Genomic DNA, 18,881 nt, shown 5'->3' with positions numbered 1-18,881 from the left:
TGGGGAGTGAACCAGTTTATGGAAGATCCCTCTCTGTCTCCTGCTCCTACCCCCTCATAATGAGGCCTTTCAAGTAAATAAAATAGATTTTTAACAAAAAATAAAATAAAATGCATATCTTAACTACTAGAAAATAAAGGGAAGGATAAAACTGGTGGCTGAAAGCCACAGAAATCTATAAAGAAAATTTATATCTTACTGATTTTCCTACTTCTCCTCCTCCTGTTATTTTTGCAGTTCCTTTCTATTGAAACACAGATTAAGTCTTTGAGTATCCATTTCTTCAACTTTAAAATGTAGGTATTTTTAGAACCTACCTCATAGGGTGGGATAGAGAATGAAATAAGTTAAAGTATGTAAAAACGCTCAGCATACTAAGTGCTAATTCTGGCACGCTGGAAGGGCTTAACAAAATTACTTGGCATTAGTATACAGTTTGCATGACTCTGTTCCCAACTCTAGAATTCTCAAAATGCTGAAATTCAGCTAATATGAATCACTCTTGGTAGAGCTTTTATTTTGTAAACTGGATTCTCTAAATTGAATTTCTCTTGAATCTAAATATGTTAGTTGTTTGAAAATACTTCAAAAAGTTCATGGAAAATGATATTCAAGGATAAACTTATTTGTTATAAATTGTTTTTTAATTCCATACATGTGAAGAATCTTGAAAATGTTCATAAAAACCTATATTACGGAGAAACTATGTAAGTATTTGAAGATATTTTGAATTAAACTAAATAAACTAAATTAATTTTTTTTTTTTGACAGGCAGAGTTAGACAGTGAGAGAGAGAGACAGAAAGAAAGGTCTTCCTTCCGTTGGTTCACTCCCCTAATGGCCACTACAGCTGGCGCTGTGCTGATCCGAAGCCAGGGGCCAGGTGCTTCCTCCTGGTCTCCCACGCAGGTGCAGGCGCCCAAGCACTTGAGCCATCCTCCACTGCCTTCCCGGGCCACAGCAGAGAGCTGGGCTGGAAGAGGAGCAACCAGGACTAGAACCTGGCTCCCATATGGGATGCCAGTGCTGCAGGCCGAGGATTAGCCAAGTAAGCCATGGCACCAACCCCATAAATTTATCTTTTAAAAAAGATTTATTTATTTATTTGAAAGGTAGGGTTACAAACAGAGAGAGACAGAGAGAGAGAGAGAGAGAACTTCCATCCACTGGTTCACTCCCCAAATAGCCACAAAGGCTGCCGCTAATGTTCCAGGGCAACACCTAGGAACCTGAAGCTTGTTCCGGGTCTCCCAAGTGGGTACAGGAGCACAAACACTTGGGCCATCTTATGCTACTTTCTCAGGCACATTAGCAGAGAGCTGAATCAGAAGTGAAACAGCTGTGACCTGAACTGGAGCCCATATGGGATGCTGGCTTTGCAGGCAGCAGCTTAACCTGCTGTGCCACAACATTGGCCCCAAATTTATCTTTTAATTACATTTATACACTAATTTCTGATGTACCACCATTCTTAGGCTAATCTGCTGAGATAAGATTCTCTTAGGTTTGAGAACAATGATTGCCATATCTTTTTTGTGAATAATGTTTCCTTAAATATAGCAGTGTTTACTTTAACCCTGCATCTCTATGGAATCAGAGTTCCCCATATGAACAGGATATGGGCAGTCAGATTGTAAGCTGCTCCTCCCCTATCATGCCTCCTACATGGGCTTTAGCAAAGCCTGGGCATTTCCTTATTCATGAGATTTCTGAACTTCCCAGAATCCTGGACTATATGTCCTCTGAGAAACCTTCCTAACAATCTGTTGCATATTCTAGAAACCAGGATTGAGTTTGGGAGTCCACCAATAGAGAGAAAGTTTTGAAGTGATTTCTGCTTGCCTGATAGTTTCCAAAATTACTACTCAATTAAGATTTCCCCAAATGAGCCAAAATTGCATGCTTCAAATCCTCTATGCCTAACTTGGCATAGTTGACATTCTGGGCTTTGTGAGTAGTTTATGGAAATCCAAACATTTATTTTAGTAGTCTTATAAACATGAGAGTTTGCTAAATGCATTTTTCACTAATGAGATAGAGATGCTTCATCAATTCTGCAGCAACAGGTGCATTCTTCCTATCTTTAATTTATATATGGCTTTATCTGATAGCCTCTACTGCAGCAAGAAAAGTTGGCAACACTGCTTGAAAAAAAAAAAAAAAAAAAAGAGACTCTCCTTCAATAAAAACAAAACAACACAATTACAATGATTTTGACTTGAGTAAATAGATTAATAATTTTGATCTACTCGCATATGCCCTATGACCATATAAGTTTAAATCAGAGATCAGTGAAGTAGTTGGCGTTTTAATCACTTACCACAGAGCCTAGCACTTTAAAATATTGAAACCACAGAAGAAAGATGTAACTTACACACCAGTCCATAAGGTTTTTGGCGTTGGTGATTTCTGCATAGCACAGACTGATCTGTGTTCCTTAGAAAGTGTCCATCCTTCACATTGAAGTGCTTTTAAAATTTGGAAATAGGCCATGAATTGCAATAATTTTTTTTCATTTTTACAATACCAGAGCATAATCTGATGTTTTAATCATTTTAATTAAAAAATCCATTTCAATCTAAACTGATACATCTGACATATTATAATAATTCATCCACAGCAGTTATGCCATTATACTTAGGACAGCCTGTTCACTTTGTACTTTTTATCATGCATGGATAAAATACTAAGTGAATTTTCAATTTTTCTTTCCAGCATTATTTTCATTGAGAAAGTCTCTACTTGTTAGTAAATGGCATTGTTGAAATCACTGTGTTGAAACGTTTCTGCAGTGTCTTTTGTCATAGTTAAGTATAAGTAATTCAGATTTTTGAACAGAGTATTTAATTTTTGGGCTGGTGCTGTGGTGTTGAGGGTGAAGCCACTACCTGGGGCATCAGCATCCCATATGAGCTCTGGTTCAGGTCCCCTGGCTGTTCCACTTCCAATCCAGCTCCCTGCCAGTGTGCCTGGGAAAGAAGTGGAGGTTGACCCAGGTAGTTGGGCCCCTGAACCCACATGGGAAACTCAGAAGAAACTCCTGGCTTATGGCTACAGTCTGGCTCAGCCCAGTGGTTGAGGCCATTTGGGGAGTAAACCAGCAGATGGAAGATTCTTTCTCTCTCTCTCTCTCTCTCTCTCTCTCTCTCTCTCTTTCTCTGTGTCTATCTGCCTCTCTCTCTGCCTCTGCCTCTCTGCAATTCTGTAATTCTCTGTAACCTGCCTTTCAGATAAATTAATAAATAAATAAGTAAAATAAAAATTTTTATTTTAACAAGTATATAACAAAATGGCCACTTTTAATATTTTGATGCATTCTAAATTCTAGTTAATTTAATCTGAATAATTCAATTCTACAATGTATTAAAATATTCGATACACATAGCATGTCAGGTGATTTTTAAACTTTACATTCCAACAATTCAGTTTACATTTTCTTTACTTTGGTGTATACTATTTATTTGCTCTATACAATTTTTTTGGTTTAGAATCAAACCTGATGTTTTATTTTCAAACCTTACGTTACTATAAAGTAGATGGGACTGTTCTATAATAAAAGTTACCTAATAAAGCTGTATTTCATTAAATAAAATCAATTAATATTTTATAGCTTTTCTAATGAACTATTTAAACCTGGTTTGCACAGATGTTCTATTCAGTCAGCTGTGCAGAACAGATTTTCCTTCTTTCCAAGAGTTTTTTCCAATGCATTTTGTAAACACTGAAATATATATTTTAAAAAATCATCAATTTCTCAGTGACAGACCACAGTAGTTGGAACTCAATAGGAAAACAAAGAGATGTAGTTCTAATATAAATTCAAAATTTTTACATGAAAAAACTTTATTTAATCCCTATCCTTGAATCTTCTTCTCAACTAATCCTACTGTCAATTTACTTTTCATTCAGCCCATCTTCTTAAATATTTAAGCCTTTGTCACTCAAAAGTTGAAAGGAAGATAAGTGCCAAGAATTCTTTACTTTCTTTTTTATTTCTTACATCTATAATTAAAGCAGAACTATAAGGTTAGAGAGGAAATTATGTTAATTAACTAAAATAATAATTAAATTGGACTAGGTTTTAAATATTGCTTTATTTCAGCAAGTTTATTTTTTGTAAGAGTGCTTGTTTTAAATTCCACATTCCCCAAATATTCTTGGAAGATTGTAGTAAATTCATTGCTAGTTTAAGGATCCAGATGAAAGGTAGAGTGCATGAGGCTGTGGACCCAAACCTGAGATTCTAACAAGCTATGTGTCATTATCAGCTTTGCCTGTATATCTGTCCCCAGGGTTCTTGTAGAGATGGCACTGAGCAAACTCCCAAAACTCCAGCCTTTAGGACTTTGTAACACTGAGTACACACTAGAGGGACACAAAGATGTTTTGCTTTTTTAATTTCATTCCATGCTCCCCACACTTCTGTATTGGTCACATTTTCAGTCTCATTTGAGCTAAAAATGCCTACTATGTGGTCTTCATTACAAGTTCTAACCTCAGTATCACCTTCTGTAGGTCAGACCTGAAAGAAGGAAACAAAATTGTTTGATTGCCTCTTGTATGCTAGGGACTAATCTGGACCATGCTTCTTCAGCTTTAACCCTAAACAGCTGTGCTGTGAGATAGATGTGTATTCTCATTTCAGACAAGGAAAGAGGCTTGGAACCTGATACCTAATGAAAGGTCATGTAGCAGGCAAATGCTACAGTTAGGGAAAAAATCAAAAATAGGCTCTAATGTTCAAGTGATTTACGTGAACACCAAGGCTTTGAATTAGTGCCATAAGCAGAAACAAGTAACAGTCTTCCCAAAAAGGATTGTCAGAATGTAACAATTAAGAGCACAGACCACAGATCATGTGATGCCTGGATTCAGTACTGAGCACTGCCACTTTAATGACCTGTAGCAAATCACTCAACCTCTCCAGACTCAGTGTCCTTACATGTAAAATAAGGATAATAGTAGCTAGCACACAAAGTGTCATGTAGATTACATAATCAGGTCTTGACACATAGTAATGCCATCATATGTTTGGGTCCAGTCTAGTTCCTGACTCAGATGTAAGAATGAATTTGAGCATGAGACATAAGTGAAAGTTAACAGAGGAATGAGATTTATTGTTAACAGAGCAGCAGTATACATTTGAGAGGGATATCCCTATTATAGGATCTTGAGTGAACAGAGAAATACTATATTCATAGGAGATGGTGTTTGGGGAGGAGTTTTCTAGGAATAAGTAGCCAGTTCTAGGATTTGAGTTTTTGTTCTTTTTGGGGGGGCGAGGGGGTGGTTCTTATAGTGTCAGGTGAATGATAGACATAGGAGAATAAGAGTGTCATCTGTGGAAATTCTATTATAATGTTGTTATAAAAAAAATTGCCTATTGATCACCATGGAGACATGGTCTGCAACCATGTTATCTTCAGTCTGAACTGGTTCTTCTCCTTCTCCTCCTTCTCCTCCTTCTCCTCCTTCTCCTCCCTCCTTCTCCTCCTTCTCCTCCCTCCTTCTCCTCCTTCTCCTCCTTCTCCTCCTTCTCCTCCTTCTCCTCCTTCTCCTCCTTCTCTCTCCTCCTCCTCCTCCTCCTCCTCCTCCTCCTCCTCCTTCTTCTTCTTCTTCTTCTTCTTCTTCTTCTTCTTAATTTTAAGTAGAAGGGATTTTGGAGGCCATTTTACTTAGTCCTTTCTTTTTCTGAGTAAGGGTTTAGAACCTCAAGATATGAAATCGTTTTCCCAGGCAAGACAGAAGCAGCATCCAGTGTTCCTAATGCTCAATGTGGTGTTCCACCTGTAAGCCACAACAACATTGAGAAGATAACAAATGGTGATATTGTATTGAGAATTTATTTGCAAAACTTTTTATAAATTCTTATGCTTTTTATACAATTGGCCTATTGTGAAATAATATCACCTAACATCACATTTTAATGGATATGGATAAAAGGAATGAATCAACACATTATGAAAATACCATTGCATTTTATAAGTCCATAAAATGTAAAGATAGTTCATTTTAGGTAAAAATAAAATATTACATAGGAAGCTGTGAATGAAAAATGATGGTAAAATAATTTTACTCACATATGAGAGGTTTATTTAGCTAAGGAATTTATGACTTCCTGAATATTTGTCAAAACTACTGATGTGGAACAGAGTCATTGCTCTCTCCTGATGTCTTAGATGCAATGGCTTCTCTGGCACTGCATATTTTGTTCTAAAAGAGAAGACAGCACAGTGATAAATGCACACATATTCTATGTTGTTAAAGTTTCAAAAGTGATAAAACTCTGTTTTCACAACAGATTAGAAATATTTCTCTTCTTCTGGAAAAAAGTAATGAGCTACATAAATATCAAAATCAAAAGTGGCTGTGAGTGATGATACTACATTTTTTTCTCTGCAGGAAACTAGTCTTTTTGAATTGTGTAAACTTAGAAGAAAACAGTTTCTGGATTTCTTTTCAAATTAATATTCAACACACAAATTACTGAGTATTTTTTCAAATGCAAGTCAATATGTGAGTAGCTAGAGACACTGAAACTGATAAAACATTACTTTGACAATCAAGGACATTAAAAAAACTAAAGTTACATAGTGTTGTTGAATAATTTGGCTAGTATGTGCAATACAATTGAGAAAATGTCAGATCATATGTGCTCATGAAATGAGCTCTCATTATATCTTAATTACATTAAATAGTATCAGAGGTACAATTATTTTTCACTTGCAAAGGTCATTGTAATTTCTTTTATTTGTATAATTAAATTAGAAGAGCTACAACACATTAATACAGAACTGATATAAGATTTCTTTAATGACAACATTTTACTTTGGGGCATACAAATTAAATATTTCCAGAAAAATGTGAGTAATCTCTTAATTAGCCATCATTCACAGATTGTGAAAATGTGTACTTATTTGATTAATAGAATGTGTCACATTTGCTTATTCATCTTCAAAGAAAAACTGTTATCATATTTAATCCATGCTTTTATTGTTCATTTTTCTCAGACATTTCAGATGAAAATCTAACAAAGAGATAAATATTATATACCTCCAAGGAATTCCATGACCATTATGTATGATAAATTTAAGGGGAATGCCAGTTCTTTAGTTGGAAGTGCAGGAATGGAGCTCAAGATTGTATGGTAGAAGAGAAGAGAGAGGACTACCAGAGCTCTACATGCTAAAATAATCCATAATCTGTCGCTCCCCCTCTTCGTGGAGGAACGACAAAGGACCCTGCGTTGTTCTTTTGTCTGCTCGGCCCTCCCCGGGTTTGCTGCTGGTTCTTCCCGGGTTGGCTACAGTCCCTTCCACCTCTGTGGAAGGGCGGTTCCCCCGCCACTTTCCCCACTTCCGCGGGGGAGCGGCACACCGCCGGCCGGCTCTCTCGGGGGCTGCACAGGTGTTCCCTCAGATGTTCCTGGTGCATGTTGTCTCTCTCCTCCTTTATAGTCCTCTTCCACCAATCCCAACTCTGCTACCCACACGCCGAGTACGCTGCTCTCGTCCAATCAGGAGCAGGTCCTGCTGTTTATTGGTTGAACTGGAGGCAGCTGTGTAGAAGCTGTTTCCTCCTCTCCCAGCGCCATATTGTGGGAGAGCAGATGCATAGAATAAGTCTTAATTCCACTAACTTAGTCTAGTCCAGAGTTGCTCCCCACAATAATCCATCTTAGCTTATTTGAAAAGCTAAGAAGAAAGTGGGGCTGGTGTGATGGTACAGTAGGTTAAGCAAAAAACCTGCATACTTGGTCCCCTGCCATCCAAATGGGAGACAAGGATGAAGTCTGTGGCTCCTGGCTTTAGCATGGTACAACCCTGGCTGTTGCAATCATTTGATGGGTGAAATAGTGGTTGGAAGACCTCACTCTCTCTCTCTTCTCCTTCCCTCCTTTGCTACCTCTTTTCCTCCCTTCCTTACTTTCTATCTCTGTTAATCTGCCTTTCAAATAAATAAATATTTAAAAAAAATAAAAGAACATAAATCTAAGAAGGGAAATTGATCACTCAAAATCAATGAAGCTGTGGAGATAAGCAATTCCTTAAGATGAGGTGATCCACAGTGTGGCAGAAGTGAAGAAGAAAAGAAACATTTGTAACTGGTTTTGTGGTGAAGGAGGTTAAAGTGTGGCTTGAGACACCAGCATATTAATCAGAGCAGCAGTTCGAGTCTTGGCTACTCCTCGGCTTCTGATCCAGCTCCTGAATCGTATTCCTGAATATGCTTGGGATGGCAGCAGTAAATGACCTCTGCTACCCACATGGGAGACAGGGATGCAGTTTCAGGCTCCTAGCTTCAGCCTGGCTTGGGCCTGGCTGTTGAGGCCATTTAGAGAGTAAATCAGTGAATGGAAAATAGGTCTTTCTTCTCCTAACCCCTGACATCTGTCTTTCAAATAAGCAGAGAGAGAGAGAGAGAGAGAGAGAGAGAGAGAGAATAAGACTTTAATAGAAAATAAAGATAACACAGAAAGAGTCACTAGATAAAGGACTAACAAAGAAGTCTGAGTATTAAGGTAGGATTGAGTAGAGAGAAATAAAGGTGTTTGGTGTTCCTCATGTATTGAAATAATTTAATAAGATTATAAATACTTGAATATGACACTAGATTTGACAACAGGGTTACATTTTTTTAAGATATTTATTTATTTATTTATTTATTTGAAAGCGTTACAGAGAAAGGCAGACACAGAGAGGGAGGTCTTCCATCTGTTGGTTCACTCCTCAGATGGCCGCAACAGCCAGAGCTGCGCCGATATGAAGGCAGGAGTCAGGAGCTTCCTTCAGGTCTCCCACACAGGTGCAGGGGCCCCAGGACTTGGGCCATCTTCTGCTGCTTTTCCAGGCTATAGCAGAGAGCTGGATGGGAAGAGGAGCAGCTTGGGGCTAGAACTGGCGCCCATATGGGATACCGGTGCTTCAGGCCAGGGTGTTAACCTGCTGAGCCACAGTGCCGGCTCCAGTTAAATCTTTCTTGTTGCTGTTTTATTGTGCTATTTATTCTTCTGTAAGATGTTTATTTGATAGGAAGATGTTCAGTATTCATCACTTAATCCAGCATATTGTTATGGAACAGGTTCTTTATGAAATGAAGTATTGTTAAGCCTGCTCAGGGGAAAAAAAAAACTGTAAAAGATAAAGATGAAGCAGCTTTCCCAGTAATTTTTTTTTTAGTTTTTTGTTTGTTTTGTTTTTTTCTTTATTTCTTTTTTTTCTTTCTCATACAAAGTGCTCAACTCTTTACCTAGAATAGAGTTAATCTTCTGTGTATAAAGTTATATGAAAATAGATCTTAGTGAAAAACAAGATTGGGAACAGGAGAGGGAAGAGGAAGAGGGGTGGGAGGGCAGGTACAGTGGGAAGAACTGCTATATTCCTAAATTTGTATTTATGAATTGCATGCAAATAAATTTAAAAAATAAAAAGAGAAAAGAAAATGAGGATTGTCAGGGTCAGGAATAGATGGGATCATGGCCACAGATAAATAAACAATGATATTTACTGGGAACTTGAGAACCAGTGACTCAGGATGTTAAATAGAGTTACAGTGCCTGTGCTCACAGAAGATCGACTAATAGCGTATTTGTGTCTCTCTCAAAGAAGTGGATGCGATGAACCATAACCGATTGCATAGGAAACACCCTTATCCTGAAGGAAGAATTGGTAATCTTATTCATGCACAATGTACTTGCAAGCTACTTTGTATTTATGTGAATCAGTAGCTCTGAGAATACAAAAGGAGAGATAATTTCTGTCTAAGGAGACCAAGTGAGTACTGAAGAAACATTTAACAGGAGATCCTGGCCCTAGGAATGGGAAGTCCTCCAACAGTAATTAACTGGATGAGGAGCAAATGCCCAGGAGTATAGAGGGCTCAGTAACCCATAAGTTAAATATACTGCCACAGGCATTGACTTTATTTATAGGAATCATGGATGAGAAAATAGTAGGAAAAACGTAAGAGCAGATTGCAGAGGGCCTGAGTGCCTGGAAAAGGGTTGATGTGTTTTCAGACATTTGGTAAAATAATGAGCAGGAAAAAGCAGAATCAAAAAGCCATTCAGGAAGATTTGCCTGTATATGCTGAAATGGAGAAAGGAAAAAAAACTCTTGGTCATTATTATTATCTTAAATTTTATACTCTGAAAACAAAACCTGAAAAGTAGGCTGCTTTTTCTGAGAGGTGAAATGTTCCTAGGAAATTATAGGAGTATTTGCAAGGCCAATTGGAAAGAAATAGAGCTACTTGTGTTAATGAGTGATGTCCTAATGAGAACAGAAATGCAAACAGGAAGTGCTTTGAGGGAAGGACACTTTATAAGCAAATGAGAAAAATGTTGATTCTTTCTTGCTAATTAGGGCAGAATGGCAACATAAGAAAAATCACAGTGGTGCATATAACTATTCCTGAAAGATAAGGGATGCTTTTGTACATCCCATACAATTTACATTTATTCTTCCTTTGAATTTGACTAGTTAAAAGAATAATTTTAAAAAGAGAAAAATGTAGATGGGTTATTTATGAGTCCCTAATAATAGTAATTAAATGCTAATATTCCTATGTTTTTAACTGCTTCTTATTTGGCAATTTCCTGTGCACTGTTGAAAATATGGGATAAGGGGTGGTGTTCTTGACTGGAAAGAGCCAATGCAAAATGAATGAAAATCTTAAATTCCAGCATACTTTTTATACTAGAGATTTTATTATTTGTTTGAAAGGTAGAGTTGCAGGGAGAGAGAGAGAAAGATTTTTCATCTCCTGGTTTACTCCCCAGATGGCTGTAATGGCTGGGACTGAGCCAGACAGAAGCCAGGAGCCAGGAGATTCTTTCGGGACTCCAAAATCGGGGCAGGGGCCCAAAGACTTTGGGCCATCTTCCGCTGTCAAGCATATTTAATATGTTACGTATGGTTTCATATAAATAAAAGCTATACCTGTCTCACAGAATCTTTAGAACCAAGAAGTGATTGGGCTTTACAGATCTCTATATACTTAGGCTCTTCTTGTTTTTCATAATTCTTAGATTTTATAGAACATATCTAGACACAATGCATTATGAGAATTTCTTAGTTCTTCAACTTAGCAAGTTCAGTTAACAGCATTTTTTCCCCTCTATGCCTCAACAAAATCCAAGATGCCAATCTTGGTGCCTTCTTAGATTCTAGTGTTGATATGTCCTAGTTTACTGATGCTACCATAACAAAGTACCACAAATTGAGTGGCTTCAATGACAAAACTTACTGCCTAACATTTTCAGAGGATAGAAGTCCAAGATCAGAATAGGTAGCATGGCTGGTTCCTCCTGAGAACTGTGAGAACCGTTTCATGCTTCTTCTGGTGGTTTGCCAGCAATCCTTGGTGTCTCTTGTCCTAAACAAAGGGTACCGTGATCTTTTCCCTCATACTTGCTTGTGTTCTCCCTGAATTTGTTTATTTGTGTCCACATTTCTCCTTTTTTGAAGAAAAAGTATTTACACTATTTGTGTTTTTTTTTTTTAATTTATTTCAAAGATAAAGAGGAAGGGCTAAAGCAAGAAGGTTAGGGCAAAAGAGTGAGAGCAAGAACGAGAGAGTGAGAGAGAGAGAGAACACTCCTATCAACTGCTTCACTCCCCACTTAGCCAAAACAGCCAAGACTGGCCAGGCCAAAACTGGAAGCCAGGAACTTCAACCCAGGTCTCTCACATGGAGGCCAGGGACCCAAGTTTTTGAGCCATCACCTGCTGCTTTTCAGGGTACACAAAAGGAGGAAGCTGGAATTGGAACTAGAACTGGGACTCGAACCCAGACACTGCAATTTGGGATGGGTGTCCCAAGCAGCTTTTTAACCACTATGCCAAATTCCCAACTTCTCCTTTTAATGACACCAGTAATATTGAATTGAGGCATACACTATTCACTCTGACCTCATGTTAACTAATTACATGTGAAATGATCCTATTTCCAAGTCGGATCATATTCTCTGGAACTAGGGGTTAGAACTTCAACATATGAATGTGGGGAGCACTATTAAGTCCTTAACAACATGTAATGAATAGTTGGGTGTGGACATTGCTGACAGTCATCTTGTAAATTATCTTCTCATTCAAGATTTTCCATTCCCTATAATTATCTGGAGAAGTTATAGACACGAGGAATTCTTTTCCATACATACCCAAGCTCTACCACTGGGGATCACCTCATCATTGGTTTCCCTGACATCAACGCTTACTCCAGGTCCAATTCTCTGGCATACTCTTTAATTCAGTCACTTGGGGGACAATACCACTTGTATATTACCCCTTCCTCAATAACCTTCAGAGGCTTCTTATTATTTACATGATAAAGTCCAAGTACTTAAATATACCATTTAGAGATTTCCAGCCACCAAGCATTTGTACAGTCTCCACAGTTACAAATCTTCATTGCAGTGAAACTTAGCCATTCACTGTTTTCTGAAAACACCATAAACTTTCCTGATTATTCATCTCTGTTCAGCCTATTTTTTTATTGGAAGCTTCTTTCTTATCTGTATCCTATAAGCCTGATTGAAAGCCTACTTCCTACACAATACTATGCACGAGTTGTTCCTGCCACTCATTCCTGTGGCACTTACCTTCCTGTAAAGAAATCTGAACTGAAGTCTGTTTACAATGCTGTTGTTTTGTCCCATGTTTATGTCCTTACACCTCCCTAGCAGGCTTGGGAAACATCATGGGAGCAAATACATTCCACTTCATTGTTCATAGAGTAATGGAACTCCTCAAAGTTTATTGAAATAGAATTGATTGTTTTTTTTTTTTCTCAGTGAAGGATCTAGTGGCTATATTTTTGCTTCATTTTGACTTTTTATTCACCCAGTTAGTTGTTACATTCCCAGTTCTGAGAGTTTCACATTATCTCATATACATTTGGAGCTAAGGGGGTTGGATCCATCCCAGAAAACTGGTTCATTTACTCTTCAGAGCCTTAGTTACCATACTGTCATGAAATTAATGATTTTTACTTATTTTTAATAATAACTATTATGTATTAATGTACTTCTAAAGTGACTCCTGGATCCAAGATTCTGTAGTTTAAGGGACTATCCATTGTATCACTAAATTATAATCAGACTTGACAGGTTTTTATGGATATAGAGATGGATGGACTGGTGAGCTTGGCATCTTTTGGTTACTACTGATTGAATATTCATCCTCATTTATTTGATTTTATAATACATACTCTGGCTACAATATAAATAGTTTTGAAGTGACTTTTTTAAAATGAAAACTAATTAAAAGATAATTTGAAGATAATTTTTTTTTTTACTTTTTAACTTTTATTTAATGAATATAAATTTCCAAAGTACAGCTTATGGATTACAATGGCTTCCCCCACATAACGTCCCTCCCACCCGCAACCCTCCCCTTTCCCATTCCCTCTCCCTTTCCATTCACATCAAGATTTATTTTCGATTCTCTTTATATACAGAAGATCAGTTTAGCATACATTAAGTAAAGATTTCAACAGTTTGCACCCACACAGAAACATAAAGTGAAAAATACTGTTTGAGTACTCGTTATAGCATTAAATCTCAATGTTCAGCACACTAAGGACAAAGATCCTACATGAAGAGTAAGTGCACAGTGACTCCTGTTGTTGACTTAACAAATTGACACTCTTGTTTATGGCATCAGTAATCACCCTGGGCTCTTGTCATGAGCTGCCAAGGCTATGGAAGCCCCCTGAGTTCGCCGACTCTGATCATATTTAGACAAGGCCATGGTCAAAGTGGAAGTTCTTTCCTCCCTTCAGAGAAAGGTACCTCCTTCTTTGATGACCCGTTCTTTCCACTGGGATCTCACTTGTGGAGATCTTTCATTTAGTTGTTTTTTTTTTTTTTTTCCCAGAGTGTGAAGATAATTTCTATAGTGCTATATAAGGTTTTTATTTAATGAACACAAGTTTCATATGTACAGATTTTAGGGATATAGTGTTTCTTCCCACCATTCCTGCCCTCCCACCCTCACTACAATCCCACCTTCTACTTCCTCTCCCATTTCATTTTCCATTAAGATTCATTTTTAATTGGCTTTATATACAGAAGACCAATTCTATACTAAGTAGAGATTTCAACTATTTGCACACACACAGACAAACAAAGTATAAAGTACAGTTTGAAGACAAGTTTTAATGTTAATTCTCTTAGTGGACAGAGGTCCAACGTGGGGAGCAAGTGTACAGTGACTCCTGTTGTTGATTTAACAACTGACACTCTTATTTATGACATCAGTGATCACCAGAGGCTCTAGTCATGAGCTGCCATGGCTATGGAAGCCTTCTGAGTCCACAAATTCTCAACAGTTTTTAGACAGGGCCATATGCAAACTATTCTTATTACCGGACACTTGGTCTTTTTTTATGTTATCCCTATAAGGAACTTTTAACAGTGATAAGCTATAGGGAACAGGACTGGAAAAATGAGGGGGAATAGAATTCTCACTTTAAACCTTTTTTAAAACAGATTATGTATTACTTTCATAAAGGAATATGATGCATTTTGGAGGCCAATATCATTTTTTAAAGACAGGCTTGTGAAAATCAATAAGAAATAAATATAAATGTTTCCTCTTTTCTTCATGCAGAGTCTTAGAAGTTATGTCAAATCTGAAAGTGTCTGTGTAGTACATTGATAGATTTATTAGTGTCCTCTCATTTTATAACTTTTAAAGTACTTCCTAATGGTGCTTGCCTCAGCATCATGTAACTAAAATTGGAATGATACAGAAAAGATTAATATAGCCCTTGTGCAAGGCTGCCACAAAAATTCATGAAGCATTTCGTATTTCCATATTTTTTTACTGCACTAAAAGCAAAGGGGCAGAAAGAAACTTTTGGGGATGATGCATGTTTATTACATGGAGTGTACTGTTAGTATCTAGGGTAGGAATAAATTCTAACTTATCAAACTGTGCATATTAAATACATACCAGTGTTTGTATTTAAATTATATCTCAATAAAGTTGTAAATAAAAAGAATGCTTCCTTCTGATAATTGGTATAGTGATTTGAAGATGGAGAAAATGTAAAATAAAACAATAAACCAAGAGAAGCAAAATAATATGTGGTACTTGGTATCTGAGTTGACTTAATTACAAATAGATGAGCAATAAATATGAGTTCAGATTCCCTGGACACGCTGACTAAAAAGAATTTCTTGGGCTGTATATTTTTTCATTGTGTCGTAGAAGAAAAAAACCATCTAAGTCAATCTGTAGAGAAAAAAAAAAAAACTGTCCTGGCATTGACTTAGAGATAAAATTCATTTTGGTAGTTCTTTTGTAAAGAATATAGGACATATAATAGACCATGTCTTCAACTACAATTTTGTAAAAGACACATTTTGTTTCAACAGACATTTATTTTTATTGAGGATTTCATGGTGCTCAAGATATAATACTTCCTATTGACACAAGGGAGTTATTCTTGCAGAGAATGAAAAATAAGGTCTAAGACCTTTACTTTCTAAAGATTAATTTTTTTAAAAGTTGAACTAGAAGATCTGAAATTTCCTTGCAATATTTATAAATGTATCATTAAATGTGAGTATGGTACTGGAAATAAAAGAGGGAGGGATATCATAGGTAGGTATGTTGTCTGTGTGAAGTTCCAACTGGCAATCCATCTCTACTGCACCAGGAGTGCTTCTTAGGGATGCAGACAAGTCCAAGAAAACTAATTCACTAACCAGGTAGTGGAAACAAATGGAACTGAAGCTGAGGAGTGTAACTGTGGCTCCCAGGGCCAAGATATCATGATGATGGTTGTGAAAATGTATCCGGTTTTCTGTCTCGCATCCAAATGGTGTTGGATTCCTGTCAGCTTGTCTAAAATTAGGAAATAAAAAATAAATGAAGGCAGGCTTTGAAAATCCACATCAGTTCAACCCATTGAAAATTCACCATAAGAGTTCAACTTTTTGAAATTTTAACCAGTTGAAATTATATGGTTTATTCTTAGCCATTCCAGGTTTAACCACAGCTTCATGTTCCTCATGAATTAGGCTCTCCTTGCCATTACAGGTAATAAACACTGTCTCCTTAACCAATGATGTTAATTTTTATGTCCTATCAGCTCTTTAAAATAGATATATTTACCATTTACAGGAAAATGTCACCTCCTTTTCTGTTGTTGTTGAGGCCTTACTTACATCAGTACCAAGGAGTTAGCTCTCAGTAATTAACCAAATGGTTCTTTCCTTGTGTGCTTCCATTTGTTCAACAGATACTCAATCCAAGAGGTATCACCTCTTAGGAGTTGTGTGTGTGTGTGTGTGTGTGTGTGTGTGTTTAAAGTGCAAAAAAATTATTTGTACTCATGTCAATGTATAACATGAATGAAACTGACATTTATTAAATTTTGTCTATGAATTAAACACTCTGCCAACAACAGTTTTCTAAACAGAGGCTCATAGAAGTACACGAATTTTTCATAATCCTATGCGTAAAACCAGCGTTAAATTCAAGTCTATTTATAATTAAAGAATTTGTTTCCCGTTGGATATTCATTTCCAATAGGAAAATGACAATAATTGTCACTTATTCTATATGCATTTTTGGCATTACTTGCCCTAATTTTACAATATAAGGACTATGTACCTTCTCTGTGTCTTCAGGTTTAAGGATCTTTCCACTAGAATCCTATGTTGTCAGATGCAGAAAAATGATCTGGTTCATTGGATATAGTTTGCAATCATGTTTATAATACTTTTGAATTCATGCTGTTTAGCCTTCCCTAATTCAGTATGTTCTCATTTTCCAAGAATAAACTGACGTAAGAGTTTCTGTATCTACAACATGGCTAAAGGAATCTTTGAGATCCAGGACTGGTACTACTCCCTTCTTTGGGATCTTACGACAAATGGCCATCCAGAGGCTACAGTCCTGAATCAGAGTTTAAAAATAAATGGCAGGAGCTATTGAGTTATGAAAGCTGAAAGATACTGCTGCACATTCATACATGTATGCATTCACACATTCACACATCCCTCTACCTTCTTTCTCATCCAAGTACTAACTAGGCCTGACCCTGCTTAAATTCTGAGATCAGCTGTAGACTACCTTCTCTCGTTATATACACACTTACGTAGGAACTCGATGTACAATAGCTTGCCTAGGGAAAATCAGCTCTCAACAGATAAATAATATAAAAATAAATAACAGACAATGGATATAAAAACACTATTGGATTAAATGTAAAATGAACAATAAACTTGTGAACAAATGAGTATTGTCAAGAAAAACCTTGGTACAGAGTAGATAGGAAAGTTGTGGCTGAAGTTTTACTATGCATTTAAAATGTTAATAAATCTCAGCTGGCGCCACGGCTCAATAGGCTAATCCTCTGCCTTGCAGCGCCAGCACACCAGGTTCTAGTCCCGGTCGGGGCGCCAGATTCTGTCCCAGTTGCTCCTCTTTCAGTCCAGCTCTTTGCTGGCCCGAGAGTGCAGTGGAGGATGGCCCAAGTCCTTGGGCCCTGCACCCACATGGGAGACCAGGAGAAGCACTGGCTCCTGGCTTCAGATCAGTGCAGTGTGCCACCCACAGCGTGCTGGCCTCAGCGGCCATTGGAGGGTGAACCAACGGTCTCTGTCTCTCACTCTGCACTCTGCCTGTCAAAAAAAAATTTTTAAAAATTTAAAAAATGTTAATAAATCTCTTATTTTTGTGAAGGAAGACCATGAATCATAAATGCAAAAACTCCTGAAATTAATAATGAGACCATGGGAGGAAATGGAATGTCAGTTGGCAGAATTCGGTGAAGTGGAAGAAACAAACCAAGGCCATCACGGAAATACAAAATAATTGTAAGGATCAGATATGAAAATAGAGAACAAAGCAAAGACAAAGGTAGGATAAATAAGATGATGCAAGCAAGTAAAATAGAAATATAATGCAAAAAGGACTAGGGAGAAAAGGATAGATGTATAAATCAGGCAAAGCATAACCCATATATGTATAATTGAACTCTCTGAAGAAGGAAACCAACAATGTAACAGAAAATATTTGAGAATATAATTTGAGAAAAAAGTTGCATACTGAAAAGAATATACAAATATATTTTATATATATATATATATATATATATATACCAGTGAAAACCGACCTCAAACTTTCAACACTTAGATATGTCCACCTGCTACATGTGCTCAAGACATATGTACTAAAGATATAGCCTAGTGAATTTATTAACTGTCCTTTTTGAATGCAGTGGATCTGGGGTAGTATCCAAGTGTCTGAGTTTCTTTTTGTTATTTTTTGTTAGAGAGAGAGTGAGAGAAATGAAGGAAGGAAGGAAGGAAGGAAGGAAGGAAGGAAGATAGGAAGGAAGGAAGGGAGAGAGGGCGGAGAGAGGGAGGGAAGAGGAGGGGGAGAAAGAAAGAGAAGAGAGAGAAGAGAAGAGAAGAGAAGAGAAGAGAAGAGAAGAGAAGAGAAGAGAAGAGAAGAGAAGAGAAGAGAAAGAGAAAGAGAGAGAGGGAGGGAGGGAAGGAGGGAGGGAAGGAGGGAGGGAGGGAGGGAGAGGGAAGGAGGGACTGAGGGAAAGAAAGAAAAAGAAAAGAGATGATAGAGGGAGGGAGGGAGGGAGGGAGGGAGGAAGGAAGGAAGGAAGGGAAGGTGGGAAGGAGCTGCTATCTCTTGGTCACTGCTCTAATGCCCTCGACAACTGGGGCCAGATCCTAGATGCAGAAACACAATCCCTGTCTCCCATGTAAGTGCAGGAACTCAGTTACTTAGGCCATCACCACTGCCTCCCAGGTTCTGCATTGATGCATTGACAGGAAATGAGTCAGGATCTGGAGCTGGGAATCAAATCCAGCCACTCCAGCTTGGGAAAAAGCATCTTAACTACTACTG

The 18,881-nt window shown here is 37.5% G+C and overlaps 1 protein-coding gene and 1 non-coding gene across 14 annotated transcripts in view; both read left to right on the top strand.

Annotated features, from left to right (window-relative positions):
• MAGI2 (membrane associated guanylate kinase, WW and PDZ domain containing 2) overlaps window positions 1-18,881 on the top strand; it is a 1,584,028-nt gene that overhangs the window by 123,418 nt on the left and 1,441,729 nt on the right. The gene's annotated exons all lie outside the window — the stretch shown is intronic.
• LOC138849207 (U6 spliceosomal RNA) lies at window positions 14,710-14,817 on the top strand. Its single transcript, XR_011387646.1, has one exon. It is a non-coding gene; the product is annotated as a U6 spliceosomal RNA (small nuclear RNA).

The sequence above is a fragment of the Oryctolagus cuniculus genome, chromosome 3 (genome assembly GCF_964237555.1).
Source record: "Oryctolagus cuniculus chromosome 3, mOryCun1.1, whole genome shotgun sequence".
NCBI classification, from domain to species: domain Eukaryota; kingdom Metazoa; phylum Chordata; class Mammalia; order Lagomorpha; family Leporidae; genus Oryctolagus; species Oryctolagus cuniculus.
The sequence above is the reverse complement of the archived record's forward strand: the minus strand, read 5'-3'. Positions and strand labels throughout refer to the sequence as shown.